This window comes from Bidens hawaiensis, unplaced genomic scaffold (genome assembly GCF_021521415.1).
Source record: "Bidens hawaiensis isolate Kalapana, Puna unplaced genomic scaffold, B.hawaiensis_p1.1 tig00019448_1, whole genome shotgun sequence".
NCBI lineage: Eukaryota > Viridiplantae > Streptophyta > Magnoliopsida > Asterales > Asteraceae > Bidens > Bidens hawaiensis.
The window spans coordinates 358,142-376,293 of NW_027492956.1; the positions used below are offsets into that span (position 1 = coordinate 358,142).

The following is an 18,152-nucleotide window of genomic DNA, read 5'->3' on the forward strand; positions in this document are numbered from 1 at the left end:
GAATCCTTCAATTGGTGGATCGCTAGGGGCTCCGTCCGTCCGGACTCGTGGCCGGCTCGGTCTACCTTTTGCCAATGGGGCCGCGTACGGAGTACCCAGCGTTACTTAGTTGGCCGTTCCAAAAAAAAATATATTTTTATTTTTCTCGTAAAAGTCCTTCAACATTTTATTACACATAAAAGAACTAACGTATTTTATGTGTCGGTGTGTCTTATAAAATTCCCTTTTAACAATTTTTTAAACATTAAATTTCCTTCACATGTTATAGTTGAACAAAACCATGACCAACCTGAGTCCTTAACTCTCGACACACACCCTTGTTTTGAATATACTTCTTGATCGAAAATCCACTCCTAAATGCCTTATATTCCTACAATAATATAGAGTTGAAGTTTGATGGTTAGTTTTGATGAGCTAATAACAATACGTACAAAGATGAAGTTTTGTGGTTAGAATAGAATTTAGATCTTGTGTTTTGTGTTTTGATTTGGGAATTAGGGTTTTTTATTTGAATAAGTAAAATGACCAATTTGCTCTTATATGCAAGGCACATGCCTAATTTAACGAAAAAAACTAACTAGGGTATCATCAAAGGACAAACTGTATTGGATCTGTAAATGTATAAGATAAAACAAATCAGCTTTAAATATAAAGAACAATAAGTAAAACTTGATACAAACAAAAAGAACCATTTATGTAATTATGTCTACTTAAGAAGAGAATATTGTTTTTGTGTTTGGTAGAAGTCTTGAATCTTGATGGATAAACAACCTGCCATTTAAAATTTTGTCTCTATGATTTACGTTATTTGTTTATCTCGTATTAGCTAGAAGATAGTTTAACCAGCTTCTTCCCTCCATATAAATTACATGCTTCTTTTTCAAAGTTGGTTCCATCCCACATCGAAAATCATTCATATATATAGATGATATATTCTTGATTTTACTTGCTAAACTAAATTTGGTAGCCTATCGAAAATCATTCACATATATTCTTATTCTCATAACATTACTTCTTGATTTACTTGCGCTCTTATTCTTGATTTTACTAAACTAAACCGACCGACAATCATATTATTATTATTATTATTATTATTATTACTGTCCTGTAACCAGTGCTTTATCCGTTCGGTGGCTGGAAACATTAACGCTGGAATGTGACGATAATTCAGTAATTAATGAAGAAACTTACAAAACAAATGCATTCTAAGATATTAGGACATTTTCCCAAAGAGCCAAAAAAACAATGAAACTACTCTGAACAATTTGAATAAGGCCCTTATGAAAGTAAAATGGGGTTTGTCCCGTATAACTTTTTTAAATCTCAAAATTATATAAAAAGAATACCCGCTAAGATCCAAAACAACCAAGAACCTAGTGAGTAACAATCCATCATGCTTTGGGTTATACAAAAAGCCGATTTTATATATCTTTGTAACTAAGCTCATGCCTGAGTAGTTATTGACTTATTTCCATACCCCAAGATTGATAACAAAAAAAAATTGAAAAATTGAAATCCAGCAAGGCCTTCACAAAATATAAGATACAACATAATGATTCACAAAGTCAAAGGTCCAATAATTACAAAAAAGATAAAAATAAAAACCTGCATAAGTTAAACTACATGAATGTCTACAAGCACGTAACATATGTCTCGAGCATGTGCAAAAGGTTTTCAACTCCTTAGTGCTTTTACGTTAGAAATACATTTTGTGGCCATTCAATGCTTGCGGTAGTAAACTATAGAATGAGAATTCTAAGTTTTAGTTATATTTAGGGATCTAATTAAAGAGTTATTTTGTAAGTAAATAACTACATCTAAACAAAATAAAGTTGTAAGTAATTTACCTCACTAATTGAAACAACCGTATAAGCAAAAATTTGACAGGTTTAGCTAAATTCGAAGTGCTCGCCAAAATACTTTTCATTATTGCATGCAAATTTAAAATTTTTATTGTTCAACCATACAAGATAAACACTTTTAAATCTTAAAAAGAATATAAATTAACATCAGGAACCGACTTGTGCATCTTTTCATTAATAATTACAAAACTCTTATGCACCTAAAGTAAACCATTAGTAACGGTTCCATTCAATAATTAATAGTTTTGATTTCCTATAACTAAAAATAGTTACAATGGTTAAGCAGCCCTTTCAATCTCAATTATATTTCAATTTTGGCAATAAAAGATGATTACATGATAATCCAGTTTCAAGTCATTTGTTGATTTGGTAATTTGACTTGATACGATGGAATCAACTGGATCATGAGAAAGCTCAATGTCGGTTGCGAAGCTAAGACAAAAACAAACTATTGGTCCAAAATACCTGCACCTCATCCAGAAGCCGAGTTTCCGTACGCCACCGCCATCACGGCAGTATGTTGACGAGAGAAGGCATTCTTGGACACTATCGTCGTTTGGTTCAACGCTTCCGTCATGGCTGTCGAGCTTCCGTACGCCGCCGCCACCTGTTGTGCTCCGGCGACACGCCATAAACACGCCACCGCCACCACCGTGGTATGTAGACGAAAGAAGACGTTCTTGGACATCGCCGCCCTTTCGTGCAATGCTGCTCCAACGTGACCGAAGGAGTCAGAGTAATAGGGTTCTTCGTACCCCGTCGTGGCTACGGAGTCTCCGCCGGCGTGTTGACGACAGAAGGCGTTCTTGGACACTGGCGTCATTTCGTGCAACGCTCTCGTCATGGCTGCCGAGTCTCCGTACGCCGCCATCATTGCCACCTATCAGCCTCCGGCGACACGCCGTTCACTCGCCGTTGCTATCATTGATGGATGTTGATGAGTCGCGTTCTCAGAGTGCTAGAGTTATCCTTATGCCATGGAAACCGACGTCTCCTCCCGAGAGTCCATCGCCACCGTGAGATGAACATACAAACGACATTAAAATAATATACTAAGGACAATAAATTAATACGTATAGAATGTCCACGACACACAAAAAAAACACTCAACCCATCAATGATTCATGTCTTCTAAAGGCGGCGACGGCCAAGATGTTTGTTAACAGAGTCCAGCATATTCTCTAAATGCGTGTTTCGGTAGGCCTTTATGCCCACCCCAATCGGCATGTCACACCACGGACAATGGTTGTTAGCCCAGCCACAACATGTGTGGCAAACCGAATGCCCATACCTGCACTGCATTAAACAATAACTATGATCAAACCAAACAGATTTCGAATAATAATAATAATCATTCAAATTACACACTGCATTTAAATTTTAAAAACAAACCTGATATATAGGATAAACCCATAACTAGGAGCAGACCGGGCAATTCAAGTATGATCGCAGAGCGTGGTCGAGAGTAGGTGGGGTTAAGCGGGTGTGGGGGGAGAGGGCTCGGGTGACGACATAAAATCAGACGGCGAACCAACCGCTGGAGTATGGAATGAAGTTGCTGGTGATGTAATAAAATGCAACATCTGACGACGAGGATGATGTTGTCCGCCGGCAGGGCCGCGGTGCACGAGTCTCCGATTGTCTTTGCGCGATCGAATACAATAGAATTGTTTAAATAAATAAACTACCTTCTTGTACGGAGAGAATTGGAGCCGTAGAGATTGCATTGGCGACGACATTGCAGATGATGCGAGCTTTGGTTGTGGATAAGGAGATGGTTATGATGAGAAGTGTGAATTGTTGCTAGGAAAGCTTATATTCGGTGTTTAATATAACGACGTTTATATTAAAGCGTTTCATCGAACAAAAGTCCATTATTGTAATAACCTTTCCGCCCCCGCACCCCCCCACCCCAAATGTTTTCTAAATAAAACATGTTGAAGAAAATATCAACCATTATATATCTAGGATGATACATGGCTTATCGAGAATATACATTTATTATGAGTGTATGATAAGAGAGTAAAAACACACAGTAATGGTGTAAATGATCTCTTGCATTAACTTTGTATGATCATACTTTACATATTTATATTTACACAAATTGCATCTGCCAGTACATTATATCAAAGGTGGTCCCCTGGGAGAACCATTTCCTTTCCCAGTCTGAGATATTTTCTTCGGTATGATAGTGGACCCTATTATGATAATGACCTCTAACTGCCTCTCTTTGATACGCTTTTGTCGTTTCTTTTATACACACATTGGCCTTCAGACTTTAGCCTTATTTTGTGAAAACTTTGAGAACACATCTTAACTATTAGATATTTTGATGATTTGAACAACTCAAAAAACATAATGGCATTTTTGTAAATAAATAAAAAATAATGGAGATTAAATAAATGATACATGGGTATTATCAGCAATGAGCCACACTTTATTTTATTGATTGAAATGTGTTATTTTGATTCAAGAAAGGAGTTTTTATTGATCGTAAAAGTCATCTTCATTGATCGGAACAATATTAAATTTTGGTCCAATGATAGAACATTTAAGATTATGTATCTAACTAATATATTAAAGCAACACAATTTTGTCCACATGTTCTTCACCTAGGTTGTCTATATAGGCTTCCATGTCATCAACCTTTCATAAACCTATTTTCCACATATTCATAATAAAATTTTAATAAATGATATTGACTTTTATATTTTTGTAACTTATTAATGTAATTATGATATTAATTATTCTAATTATTGTTAGAATTAAAAAACTTATTAAATTTACTAGGTTTAAATTGTTCATTGTTTCTTTTTTAAAAGACGCATGCTTCGTTCAAAAATCATAACGCTCCCCATCGTTTGTAACCAGATTCTTCGCCTCATCTATAACCGATTCTTCATGATTTGTCGGTTTCATAATCCAAACAACATCAAATATGTTCATCATTTGCAATTGTTAGGTATGATTTATATTTTAGTGTTTAATCGATTTTTGTAAAGAACAACATCCAACTAATATATTAAAGCAACACAATTTTGTTCACATGTTCTTCACCTAGGATGTCCACACAGGCTTCCATGTCATCAACCTTATTTATTGAATTATTTATTTATAAAGTATTTTCTTTTTATGTTATATACATAGTTTAACATATTTTGTAATATTTTATGGTAAAAAACTTATGTCAAATATTTGTGTTAATTGAATATGTTTTACATATTTTGTATTGTTTCTTGATATGTTTTCCACCCGTGTGTAACACGGGTTATTATCCTAGTATTTACATATATGTAAATAGTTTATTTATACGTTATGTTAAAAATTAATAAGTGACTTTGACATGAACTTTAATAAGTTAGTGACTACTTTTAAGAACATAATGCAACTTTGACATCATAATAGTGACTGGTTACGAATTGCATATTTTTCCGAGAAATAAATACGCATTTTACCAGGCTATCGTTACAAGGTACACATTTTTAGTGAAGTGATTGTTTTCTATCTTTTTAAACACTTATAAGGAAAACATGTAGTACAATCAAATATATAGGCTGCCACGGTGTATTTATTGTTAAAACTGGTCACCAATGCGGCTTATAGAGTTCTGAACGACGTGTAAACGTTCTTCACTTCTTCACATAGCATCTGATGAGGATACGTGAACGCTAACACCAAGAACATAATGGTGACAATGCCCAAACCCCTAAGAAGGCAAGCTAATTGTATTGAACGATAACATAGACCAACGCACAAGCCATCAACTGCGTGTGCCATGACCCTCCTAAACTCCATACACACCAAAATCTGACATTATGTGTGTCTGAAATATCGTGTTCAAGAATCTACTAACATACATAGTAAGTATACCTATGAGATGTTTGGAACATGAAGAGCATCTCTTAGAAGTATAACATAAACAACAGATTAGCAAAGAAATGCTTCACACACTGATAACGGTTATCCCATGTACATCAGTAAGTGCAACCCAACCCTTAAAAATGATTTTATTTTCAGGCATTAACTGATGTATCTCATGTATGTATGATAATGCAAGCAATAATTTTTGGAATTATTTTCCAAAAATCATTTGAATAACAAGTATGAGTATAATAAACAAACAACTAAAGCTGGACAAATGTCTATGCTTGAATCTCTACGAAAATTAACAAACAAGATCAGGAGCAGATGAGGGGTGTGCAGTAGAGTAGTACCCTCTCCAGTTAAATCCATCACCTGCACCGCGCCATTTTCAGGTGGCATCAATGATGGTTATGGCGGCACTGTTTAAGATTCAGAAGACGGTGGTGGTGGCGGTGGTGGGCCACATGTGACATTCTGAGTTGGCAACACCCTCCGGTGAGTTTCAACATCAGGAGATACAGAGTGTGTAGGCCTGAAAGGCTGCATATGTGGAGCCCGTGCACGGATTTCGGTGCTGGTCCGAGATCTAAGATGTGGAGCGGAAGCACGGGCTTCCACAGGTCGCAGATGTGGAGCCGGTGCACGGAATTCGCTAATAACCGGAGGCCGTCTATGTAGGCCCGATGCATGGGTTTCTAAAACCAGAGGTCGTGCATGTGGGATTACGGTCGGTGCACGGGTCTCACTGCTAGCAAGAAGCCGAACATGTGGCGATTGGCCACGAGTTTCTGTGCTTATTCTTAAATTGGCAGCCGACATGTCCATCACAGTGGAACCAAGTGGTCTGTTATGGAAGGATGAAGGACCATTCATGTTCAAGCCAGGTGGCGGTCTGGTAGTGGTGGTTGTGGTTGCAGAGGTAACCTGATTGACTAGAGCTGGTAGTCTTGAAGAGGTCAACTGGTTAACCACCGGTGAAGGTGACGGTGGTCTGCTTGGTGTAGTGGAGGCGGGCCTGCTCACCGTGCTCGAGAAGAGAGCTGATGGCTGGTAGCCTATCTGTAGTGGTGGTTGTGGTCGGGTTTGTGATTGCTGTAGTGGCGGTGGCAACGGTGACGACTGGTGATTTTCCAAAGATTGGCCAGCCGAAGATGAAGAAGCACCATGGTAATGCATCATAGAAGACGTACCAGAAAACTGGCGCAGTATTATTTCAGCCGGAGAGGCTGCAAATAATAAAAAATAAATAAATTCTGTTAAAATCAATTTAACTTATATTATTTAATATACTAAAAATACCTTGTACTCCTGGATGGCCAAGAGTAAGATCTTCTTCACACATGGACCTGAGAGCCTCAGCCAGTATCTTAAACCTTTTCGTCCATTTAATACTTGTTTCAAGTTCCATGTTTTTTAACTTGTAATCTGAATCTGTGCGTTGTTGTTTAGCTTCATACTTGAGGCGTATTTGAGCCACAACTTCTGCTATTTCCTTCTCACACTCAGAATTCAGCTTTTGTTTCTGCACGAAAAAGAATTAAAAGTCAATCAATATGAACTGACTCAACTAGATAATAAATGACTGACCTCGTCTTGATATGACTTGGATACAGTCTCTCTGATGAAGTATAACCGATCTACTTCAGCTTGAAGTGGGTCGGTTTGATTTGTTATTTGTGGGTTAACTCGGTTAGCTAGGTTATCAAACATGTTGAATGCGTTAGCCACGGTGTGGGTGCCACAGATGTAGCCACCAAACTAGGCTGCTGTTCTGTCTCAGTAGCCGGAACAGAAACAAGATTTCCTTCCATATTTTCACCAGGCTGGGTCATGGTTAGGTTTGGCTCTTCACAAACAGGTTCAAGTAAAGGCCCCCTTTGTTGAGCCATATCAGATGGATTTTCAGCAATCGTTAGATCCGGTTCATCATCTGTAATCGTCTGATCAACTTGACCAGAACCCGGCGGTTGCATATCAGGTTCCACAACATCTGAAATGATCTGATCATGTTGAACCATATCAGACGGGTTTTCAGCAACCGTTACACCCAGTTCATTATCTAGAATGATCTGATCAACTTTATCGGCACTTGACGGTTGCAGATTAATGGTGTTAACTTCTTTATCTTGAACCACACTGATTGGTGAAAGCATATCAGGTTCAACTTCTGGAATGAAATGATCATGTTGATTAGCTATATTAATTTCTTCATCTTGAACTCCAGTGTCCGGAATTTGTTCAACTTGAAGGGGGTCATTTTGGATTTCCTGAAAAGACCAACAAAAACCTTTTAATTATTATAGTTATGATGCAAATAATGAAAAAACCAAAAGGTTCTGATAACCTACATGATCTGAAGCTGGAGAAAAAACAAGATTATTACTACTGGAACCACAAGAAACACTATGGTCTTCATTGTCAGCTGGTGTTGTCATCTCAGCAGGCTCAATACACGGTAGCACATCACGTGGGCTGCTTTCATTATTGTCATCACCAACATCTGGTGTGTCAGGTAAAATCTCACCCTCTTCAGCGTCCTCATTGTCACATGCGCCAGCTGATGTATCCATCTCAGCAGGCTCAAGACATGGTAACGCATCGCTTGGGCTGCTTTCATTATGATCGTCACCAACATCTGGTGAGTCAGGTAAAATCTCACCCTCTTCACCGTCCTCATTGTCACATGCGCCAGCTGGTGTTTCCATCTCAATCTCCATCTCATCACCAACCTGCAGAGCTTGACCCTCACCAATCTGCTCACTTGATATTGCTGCATGAGAACCAGTAGATTCTGTAAAATTAACACCTTCACACACCAGCTCACCATCACTTTCCACTTCAACTGTGTGGGGCACTTCAGTGTTTCCAGTCTCATCATGGGAACGCTGCAAAGAAATATCATTTAGTTCTTTATGTCGAATCTCCTTCATTCTTTCATGTTCTTCCAGATTGTTGGCAAATTCTCTCTCTTTTATTTTAAGTTTTCCAGATCTCATTGAGAGATTGCTGTCGTAAAGTGCCATGATTATACTTTTGTCCACTTTGTAATCAGTCTCTATACTCACCCTCTTTTCATCCCATTCTCTATTAGTCTTCTCAAACGCTTGTACAATTTCATTAGCTGGGTCAACATTTGTGACGTGTTGACTATTTTTAATCCCAACTTCGACCCCTTCAGGTGCAGGAACTGGATCTTTTAAACCAGAAAGAGATTTTGTGCGTTCTAAGAATTTTTGCTTTGGTAGCTTCAGCTTTTCGTACACCTTTTCTGCTTCTGCTTCTGCTTCTGCTTCTGCTTCTTCACATATGAAATTCAAGTGTTTCTTTGCAAGAGCTAAGGATTCACTCCTATCAGTTTTACTTTCACCAATTGATGAGCAGATCCAACACTATAATATGAATAGAATTATGTAAATAGATACATTAAATATTGTCAAAAAGAACATGCAGCTTGTTAAAAGATGATACCAGTGACAACATGAAACCATGTAATAAACTTGTATTAGTTGTATGTTCCTTGCTGAGTCAAAAATTATAATAAACAAATTCCAGAAAATTTGCCACTGTGCTCTTCACGTCTTCCTGCATATACAGTTGACCAATTCAAATTAAATATTTTATCTTTAGGATAAAAAGATATAACATGTTTAGAATATATTGGATTGTGCTTTATCTCAACGGGTAAAATCAGAAAATGTTAAAATGGACAAAACAGGTAAAACAAGTTGAAAGTCACTATATAGCCTTCCAAATCGTTATTATTCTAAAACTAGAATATATTGTAAAAATATTTGTAATCAAGCATTGATAATACCCAAGCACGCACCGAAAACTTGAGAATGTTGCAGAGCTTAGACACAGTATGCTTCATGTGATCAAGTACACCAGATGATGGCTGATATTCGTCATTTGCTGATACAAACTCTGAAACCAACATATCTATCTTAAACTACTAGTCACTCACAAACAAAAAACATACAAATATATTTATAAAAAGAACAATATTGCCCTTTTACCTGTATTCACTCCTCCAGTTTTCAACTGAGCGTGTTCAACCGTACTATTAATACTTACAGTTTTTCTTCGTATCTTTACACCACCAACATCCGCAACAGGTGGTGATCCAAAATAAGTCTCAGGCGTTTTCTGAAGTAAAATGTAGTTATGTACCAAAAACAGAGTGATTATTATAAAAACAAAAAACTCACCTGTGTGGTGATGTTTGGAACATGTGGTTATCACTACTTGCAATATTTCTGTTAGATGGTGAAACATAGACACCATTGTTTTTCTCAACGTCACCACTTTCAATAGATTTGCCATCTAGTGATTTTGTTTGAGGACAATCGTCATGTTCTATTTCGTCTAAATCAATCACTCTTCCCCCCAACAACGCTTTATCAAGAGTTCCTTGAACTCTTATGCTACTTTGGCTTTTCGGCTCCTTACCTACATCTAACAAGCCAAAAGAGAATAAATAGAACTTTGACTTTGTAATTATAATATATATATATATATATATATATATATGGGAAAGTTAACATACAAATAAAATTAACGTGCTAACTGTGAGAATTAAGTAATGTAATTATGTAATTACATCATAGTGAAATTATACTATGCTGTAATTACACTACTTGATTCTCACAATTAGTACATTAATTTAATTTGTATTTGATTGATCCAAACCCTATATATATATAACCAGTATACACAGAACAAAAATACATGAAATGCAAAACAAATATAACAGTCAAATGATCCTAGTATGTTTGCCAATCGTCGCCAGCAGAGGAAAAATTGGCAATCAAGTATTTACTTTTAACAAGTACACAATAGAAAAGATACCTATTTAACAACTTAACAAATTGCTGTCAGCTATCAATAAAAACTAAACACTTAAACCCACCATGCGTCAAACATTGTGGTCCATACTGTAATACCATTTATTGTAAAACAGATTATCCTATAAATATAAACTAGCATGATGGAAATTAGTAAACCAAAATAAACATAAGCACCTGTTTTAACTCTTGTTTTTCGAGGTATGAACATAGCCTTAAACTTAATTGCACTCCATTTTTTCCCTTTCCTACTACCAACATCCGCATCCTGCTTTTCAGTTTCAGTATCTTCATTAACTTCTTCTGAACTCTTTGTTATGCTATTTGAAGTTTTCTCTTTTGTTGTTGACTTGGTATTTGGTAACTCGATAGTCTCGACCACTTTCTTCCCTCTATCGGACCTCCTTAATGGACCAGCCCCCATCGGTTTCTCAACTTTCTCAGGTGCGTTTTTAACAGGTAAAGGATTTGGTGATGATGTTTCTCTACCTGGTGTTCTAAAAACAGATGCATCAGCTGATCCTGTAGTTGCATCTTTCTTCTTCGCCATCATTTAGGAAACTGCAGATACCGTAACTAATATCAAGCATAAACAAATGATCAATACATTAACCAGAATGAACTAATAGAAAAAAATAAAAAAAAACACAGAAACAAGCTAATGAAAAGATTAGTGCCTTTGCAGACCAAAAGAATAGAACAAACAGTTAAAAAAATGAACAATGCAGGTTCAATCAAGCCCTGAAGTGAGTTACATGATATGTTTGTTAACAAATGTAGGTTTATACATCACAGCATCTGGCAAACATCAATATTACAAGCATTTAATCGATGACTAAAACCCTAGCACACCTAGGGCTGTTCAAAAAGCTCGAGGCTTGGGCTCGTGGCTCGCTCGAAAAAAGCTCGATTAAAACTAGCTATAAAAAGTTGATTTGAAACATCCTGAGCTGATTTTGATCATTTTTGTAACCAAGCCAAAATCGACTCTGGCTCGGCTCATTGGCTCGAGCTTAAGCTCGTCTAACTAAGTTACCTCGTTTAATTTCGAGCCCGAGCTCGAAAACACTCTGGCTCGACTCGGGCTCAGCTCGTGAACAGCCCTAAGCACACCGAATTCAACTTCAAAACCACCAAAAATGACCTAATATGTATCTAATTAAGAAAGTAAACTGATAAATACAAAGCATATGGATCGATCGTACAAATTTGCAGTTGCTTTTAGGTGTAACGATATTAACATGTTTAATTGGAAATGAGCATACATGAGATTTCATGTTTGTGGAGTGAATAATAATTGAGAATTCGTAGAGTTAGTTTGAGAGAGAGAACGATAATAATAAATTGATTAGAAACAAGTTCAAGTTAAATATATATTTGGCGGGCGGGTGGGAACAGCGAATTAATGGTATTCTAGTACCCAAACATGTCGTAAATAATCGGGTTCGGGTCTAGAGCATTCTAGATGTTGTGAGTGAAGAGTTTTTATATTTTAGAAAATACAGTGATTTTTCTGTATATTTGAAAAATTACTGTTCACCCCCTATAATTTTTTAATATTTTTTGAAAATGATTGTGAGTGAGAGAAAGAGAAAAGCTAATGATAAAGGTATAAAAATGTATTATTTAATTAAAATGGAGAGAGAAAATATAGTGAGTTTTAGTGTAATTTTTTGTTTAGTGACAGAAGGTTGGATGAGAATGCTCTGAAGGATTAATCTTGATAAAGGTTTAAAGTTTAAAGAGTTTTAGTTTGAGTCGGTTTAGTTTATTAATTAGGAATAAGATTGGTTATTTTTATTTATTTATTTGGTTTCCTAGTTTGAGTCTAATTAGGTTTCTTGGTGAACAAGTTAAGGTTTTAGTATAAATAGATGGTTTAGGGTTATTCTATTTTGTGTGGTTTTCGTTCTTAATAATATTAAAAGAGTCGTGAGGAATTCTCACAAAATGTCGGTGTTGTTCGATCCAATTAAGTCCAACAATTGGTATCAGAGCGTAGGCTCGTATCAATGCAATTTGAAGGTGGATCGAATTAATATTTGGGAGGTCTAGTTCATCTAAAGAAAAGAAGACTAAAAATAAAGAGTGAAAGAAGTCAAGACTGATTTGTCAAAGAAAATTAAGAGGCAGAATTGCACCTCTAATAATTTACAAGACGGTGAAATTAATTCTAAACCACAAGCAAGTAATTAAAGTTTTGAAGCAAGCTACTGCATAGCTCAATTCTCAAAAAAGAAAAAGAAAAAAGAGAGCAAGCACGCACGAAGCATAACAGGAGGTTTATTTTCTATATTTTGATGTGTGAATTGAAGGAGTTGAAGAGTAATTCACGGTTAATCGTAAAGAAGAAAAATAACAAGTGATCGATCAAGGAGAAGAGTTAAGCAACTGAATCGAAGACGAGAGCAAAAGAAGAAGATCGAACCCACCTGAGAAGATGGATTGCAATAGTGTAGCAATCAAACAGTGAAGAAGACGATCGTATCTGTGTGAACGATCAAGGAGAAGACGAAGACGGTCGTATCTGTGTGAACGATCGAGAAGAAGAATCAACGCTAATCTGTGTGATTCGTTGAAAGAAGAGACAACGTTAATATGTGTGATTCGTTGAAAGAAGAAGCAGTGTTAATCTGTGTGATTCGCTGTGATTGTATCTGTGTGAGCGATCAAAGAGGACGATCTGTGTGACGTTAAGAAGATTCGAAGAAAGAATGGCTAATAATCCAAACAATGCAGGGAATGGCCCGGTTCAAGAAAACAGCACCACCTCGTTTCAAGTACCAAGGTTGACAACAACGAACTACAACACTTGGACAATTCTAATGGAGTCAGTTTTGGATGCACAAGGGTTGTGGCAGACAATTAAGCTAGTAATCGATGGAGCCATTGATGAAAAGAAGAACAAGATTGCAAGGGCGATTATCTATCAAGCTTTACCAGAGGATATACTCCTTCAAGTTGCTAGGAACCGAAGTGCGAAAGACATATGGGAAGCTTTACATGTAAGGTTTCTTGGTGCCAACAGGGTTCAAAGGGCACGTTTAGCAAGTTTAAGAAGAGAATTTGAGCAACTACGAATGAAGGAGACAAATACGATTGAAGAGTTTGCTGGAAAGTTAGGCGGATGTGTTTCAAGATTTAATAGTCTTGGTTCAACTCTCGAAGATGAAGTGTTAGTGCGAAAGCTGTTAGATTCGGTGCCAAAGAAGTATCTTCAGATTGCTGCTTCTATTGAGCAATATCCAGATCTGGGCACCATGCCATTCGAAGAAGCAATAGGCAGGTTGAAGGCCTATGAGGAACGAATCAGAGAGCAAGATGAGGCGGGTGATAGCGGACAAAGTAAGTTGTTGCTTACTAAAATTGATGGATAGGAACGTTCGAAAAGATAAGAGGATGTTTGTGAATGGTGGACGAGGGAAAAGTGACCATGGACGTGGCCGAGGTAGAGGACTGGTGTTGAGCGAGGAAGAGGTGGTCGGTTCCAACCTAATGAAAATCATAAGGAGAAAGGTATGGGTCGAGGTAAAGCTCACATCAGATGCTATAATTGTCTTGAATATGGTCATTTTGCATATGAGTGTCCCGGACCAAAATTGAAAAAAGAAGCTACTAATTTGGTTTGTGAAGATTTAGATCCAACATTATTTTGAAAAGTAACAAGTCCATATCAAGATTAAGGAGGTGAATGAAGGATTAATCTTGATAAAGGTTTAAAGTTTAAAGAGTTTTTGTTTGAGTCGGTTTAGTTTATTAATTAGGAATAAGATTGGTTATTTTTATTTATTTATTTGGTTTCCTAGTTTGAGTCTAATTAGGTTTCTTAGTGATCAAGTTAAGGTTTTAGTATAAATAAATGGCTTAGGGTTATTGTATTTATGTGGTTTTCGTTCTTAATAATATTAAAAGAGTCGTGAGGAGTTCTCACAAAATATCGGTGTTGTTCGTGTTGCTCGATCCAATTAAGTCCAACATGCTCTTACCCTATCAATACTATATAAGTATATATAAAGCATGTAAGTGAACTCTTAAATTTTAAGAGGTACCAAACTTATTGCTTTGAGTACAAACAATAATGCATAAAATTAAGACATTTTAGGGGCAATATTGTCTTTTAACAAGTTTGCCTTTTAGCAAGATCATGTACACCGAATTTAAGTTATTAAAAAATAATTACAAGTTTGGTCATTTAATTTTAATCATATTTTGTTAATTTATTGAATAGTTACATATATACCCCTTATTTTAAACCAACTACCCCCATGAAGTTTAAGCGTTTATAACTTTTTCACACGTTAATATTTTTTAAAAAACATTATATCATAAAAAAAAGTGTATTTTATTCTGTTTAGTTTGAGTATGGTATTGCTATACTTTTCTCATTTTAGAAACTTAATGTGTTACGTGATTACCATTAGGGGCCGTCAAAACGGTTGGGCGAATTCGAACGTTTGGGTTATGGGTCGAAAAGGTAAAGGTTGGAATGGATCGATACAAAAAAGGTTAATTTGGTTTGGGTCGGGTTAGGACGGGTTCGGCTCGAAAGGGTCAAGTCAGAACAGATTTCGGGTTAAAACAGCGTCAGGCGGAACGGGATGCGGGTCAAGACGCGATCAATTTAGCTTTACGTGCACACCGACAACTATTGCGCGCCTACAGTCATTGTGTGACATGCTTACTAATACCAGTTAAGCTTCAAATGCCACATTACGAGCATACTATCGTCGGATTGCGCACGCACTGTTGTAAATTCACACACATACTGAAACGATAACACCGGTTACACATTCAATGTCATGTTTGCGTACATACCTTGCCGCATCGCGTAGGCACCCAGCTAGTTGTAATGTAATTAAGACCTGAACGATTCAGGTCTCACGATTTTTTTTCTGATTTATGCTTACTCATAGTGAGAATTAATGATTTGTTTTGGAAAAAATATGTTTATGAAAATGGTGTTAGAAAACGATTAATTAAATTGGTGTTTGTTTTTGGTTTATTGGATTTTAATAATATCTATTGAATGTTATCGGCCGATTATAATCCCTATTCATTTTATCGTCACAGGCGGTCCCAAATAAAGAAAAGTTGCCCTCAATGGTCACACGTTAAAAGGGAATTAACGGCATTATACTTTTTTCCGAATTACAAAACTAATATTTTAGGACTTTTGATTGGAAGAAATATACGAGTCAATTAATGTAAAACTTAGCTCGAAACGGTAATCTAAATGGCTTTATTTGTGTTAATTGTAAGTTCAAACACCCAAATTAAATCATCGTTTCATAATTTTGGAGCACCGTTTCGAACGAAATCTTACATCAATCAACTCATATCCTCCTCTCGATCAAAAGCCATAAAACATTAGTTTTATATTCGGAAAAAAGTATAATATCGTTAAGTCCTTTTTAACGGGGGTCATTGGGGGCCAACTTTTTTAAATTTGGGACGGAAATATTATCGGCCAATACCATTCAATACGGATTATAAAAATCCAATAAACCATTTTTTTATTAGTTTGTGTTTGTGTTTTTTATGATAAGTCACTTAGAAAAACCATCTTCTTGATGGTTTAGTTTTGGAAAACCGTTGATTGATGTGTTGCTATCATCTTCCCTGATTGGCAAAAAACTCTACATTTCGTGGTGGTGATGTTGCAACTTTCGACGTGTTGAGTTTCATACACATGTTTATAAACTAAGCAGCAGAAGACTTTGTATATAAAACCATTCTTGATCAAGCAAAAATGTCCAAATACAACGAAAAAAAATAACACAACCATAATTAAGATTGATATATTTACCTTTTATGTTGCAGAAACTACACCAAATCGAAACACCACGAAATGAAAACTTGATCGTTAGATTTAGTAACTCAAACCTCAACGATGGCACGATAGTAGGGTAGAGGTCGGCGGCTGTCTGGTGTAAGTATGTGTTTAGGGTTAAATTGTTCTCTAACAACTTGTGTGTTTAAGAGAAACCCTATTCCCATATTTATAGTCAACTTTTTTAGTCCGGATTAAATATAAAGTTATATGTAAATAATAAATATATGGTCCGGTTATTTTACAATGGGGAATAAAAATGTAAAGGATGATAAGGATTTGTAGTACCAAAACCCCCCCTAAAAATAATAAAAAATCATAACTCAAAAATACAAAAAAAAGTATAAAAAACAAGAATGTTTTCCCCGTCCTCCACATTCTAAAAAAAAGACACAATATTAAGGAAAAAAAGATCATCGTGTCTTTTTATTTATCATTGTGTTTTTTGTTATTTTCGTCATTGATTGTGTCTTTTTATGACATTGCGTCTTTTTTTACTTAATATTGTGTTATATTACTTAGCGGTGTGTTGTAATTTGCGATCTATTGTGTCCTTTATCCATCATTGTTTTTTTTTGTTTGTTTTCGTCATTGTGTCTTTTAGTCTCGACATTGTGTCTTTTTCGGGGCTTTTCTTAACTCAAAAGACGGGGGGAACATTTTAGTTTTTAAAATTTTATAAATTTTTTATTTATATTTTGAGTTATGATTTTTTTTTATTATTTATTTTTTTGAGGGTTTTTGCGTGGTCACAAATCAATCTCACACTTCTTATTTTTGTCTTGTTTTGCATTTTAACTTTTCCTAATAACTATATTCTCTTATGAGGGTGGGTTGAGTTATTCTATAAGGCCAACAAAAATGAGAAGTGTGAGAAGTTATAGTTGATTAACATGTGTCAAGTGAGGACCAAAGGTAAAAGGGTAAAAAAGTAATAGTACATATTTTCTCTCTCCGTATACAAGTCACATGTCAATTCCCCCATTATTTTAAAACGTCTATAACTTTTTCATGCAACATTATTTTTTTAAAAAATTTCACCATAATAACAAGCGTTTTTTATCTTTAATATGAGTATGACTTTGTTATATAAAAATTAAAAAAAAATTTACGTCATTGTGTCTTTGTGTCTTTTCGTCATTGTGTCTTTCTGTTTGTCATTGTGTTTTTTTTTTAATTGTTTTTCAAATCATCATTGTGTTCTTTAAATGCTAATAATACGGTTGTGTAATAATAATACGTAAATATAATGATAAAATAACAATAAATTATTAAAAATACATAAAACACAATGATGAATACATATTACACAATTACATGAAACGTAAAACACAATGATAAATGCATATAACACAATGACCTGAAACGTAAAACATAATGGTGAATACATATAACACAATGACCTGAAATGTAAAACACAATGGAAACTACATATTACGCAATGACATGAACGTAATACACAATGACTAAAACACAATGATAAGTAGAAAGACAAATGATGAGTATAAAGACACAATGACGTAATCTTTGCTTTAATTGTTATCTTTAATATGAGTATCAATTGATAACACAATGACCAAAATCTATAACACAATGCATAGAAAAACTCAATTAAAATTTATAATGAACAACCAATAACACAATATAAAAAACCCACTAATTTTTTTTATTTTTATATAACAATATGATACTCATATTAAAGATAAAAAAAAACGCTTGTTATTATGGTGAATTTTTTAAAAAAAAATAATG

General features: G+C 35.5%; 1 pseudogene across 1 annotated transcript; it reads right to left on the reverse strand.

Annotated features, from left to right (window-relative positions):
- Positions 1–6,134: 6,134 nt before the first annotated feature.
- Positions 6,135–11,120, reverse strand: LOC143558401 (uncharacterized; annotated as a pseudogene). Its single transcript, XR_013139734.1, has 10 exons — positions 10,748–11,120; positions 9,976–10,175; positions 9,743–9,872; positions 9,553–9,650; positions 9,195–9,308; positions 8,075–9,115; positions 7,583–7,993; positions 7,314–7,484; positions 7,026–7,248; positions 6,135–6,952 (listed from the first exon to the last, which is right to left on the reverse strand). The product of XR_013139734.1 is annotated as an uncharacterized LOC143558401 (transcript).
- Positions 11,121–18,152: the final 7,032 nt, after the last annotated feature.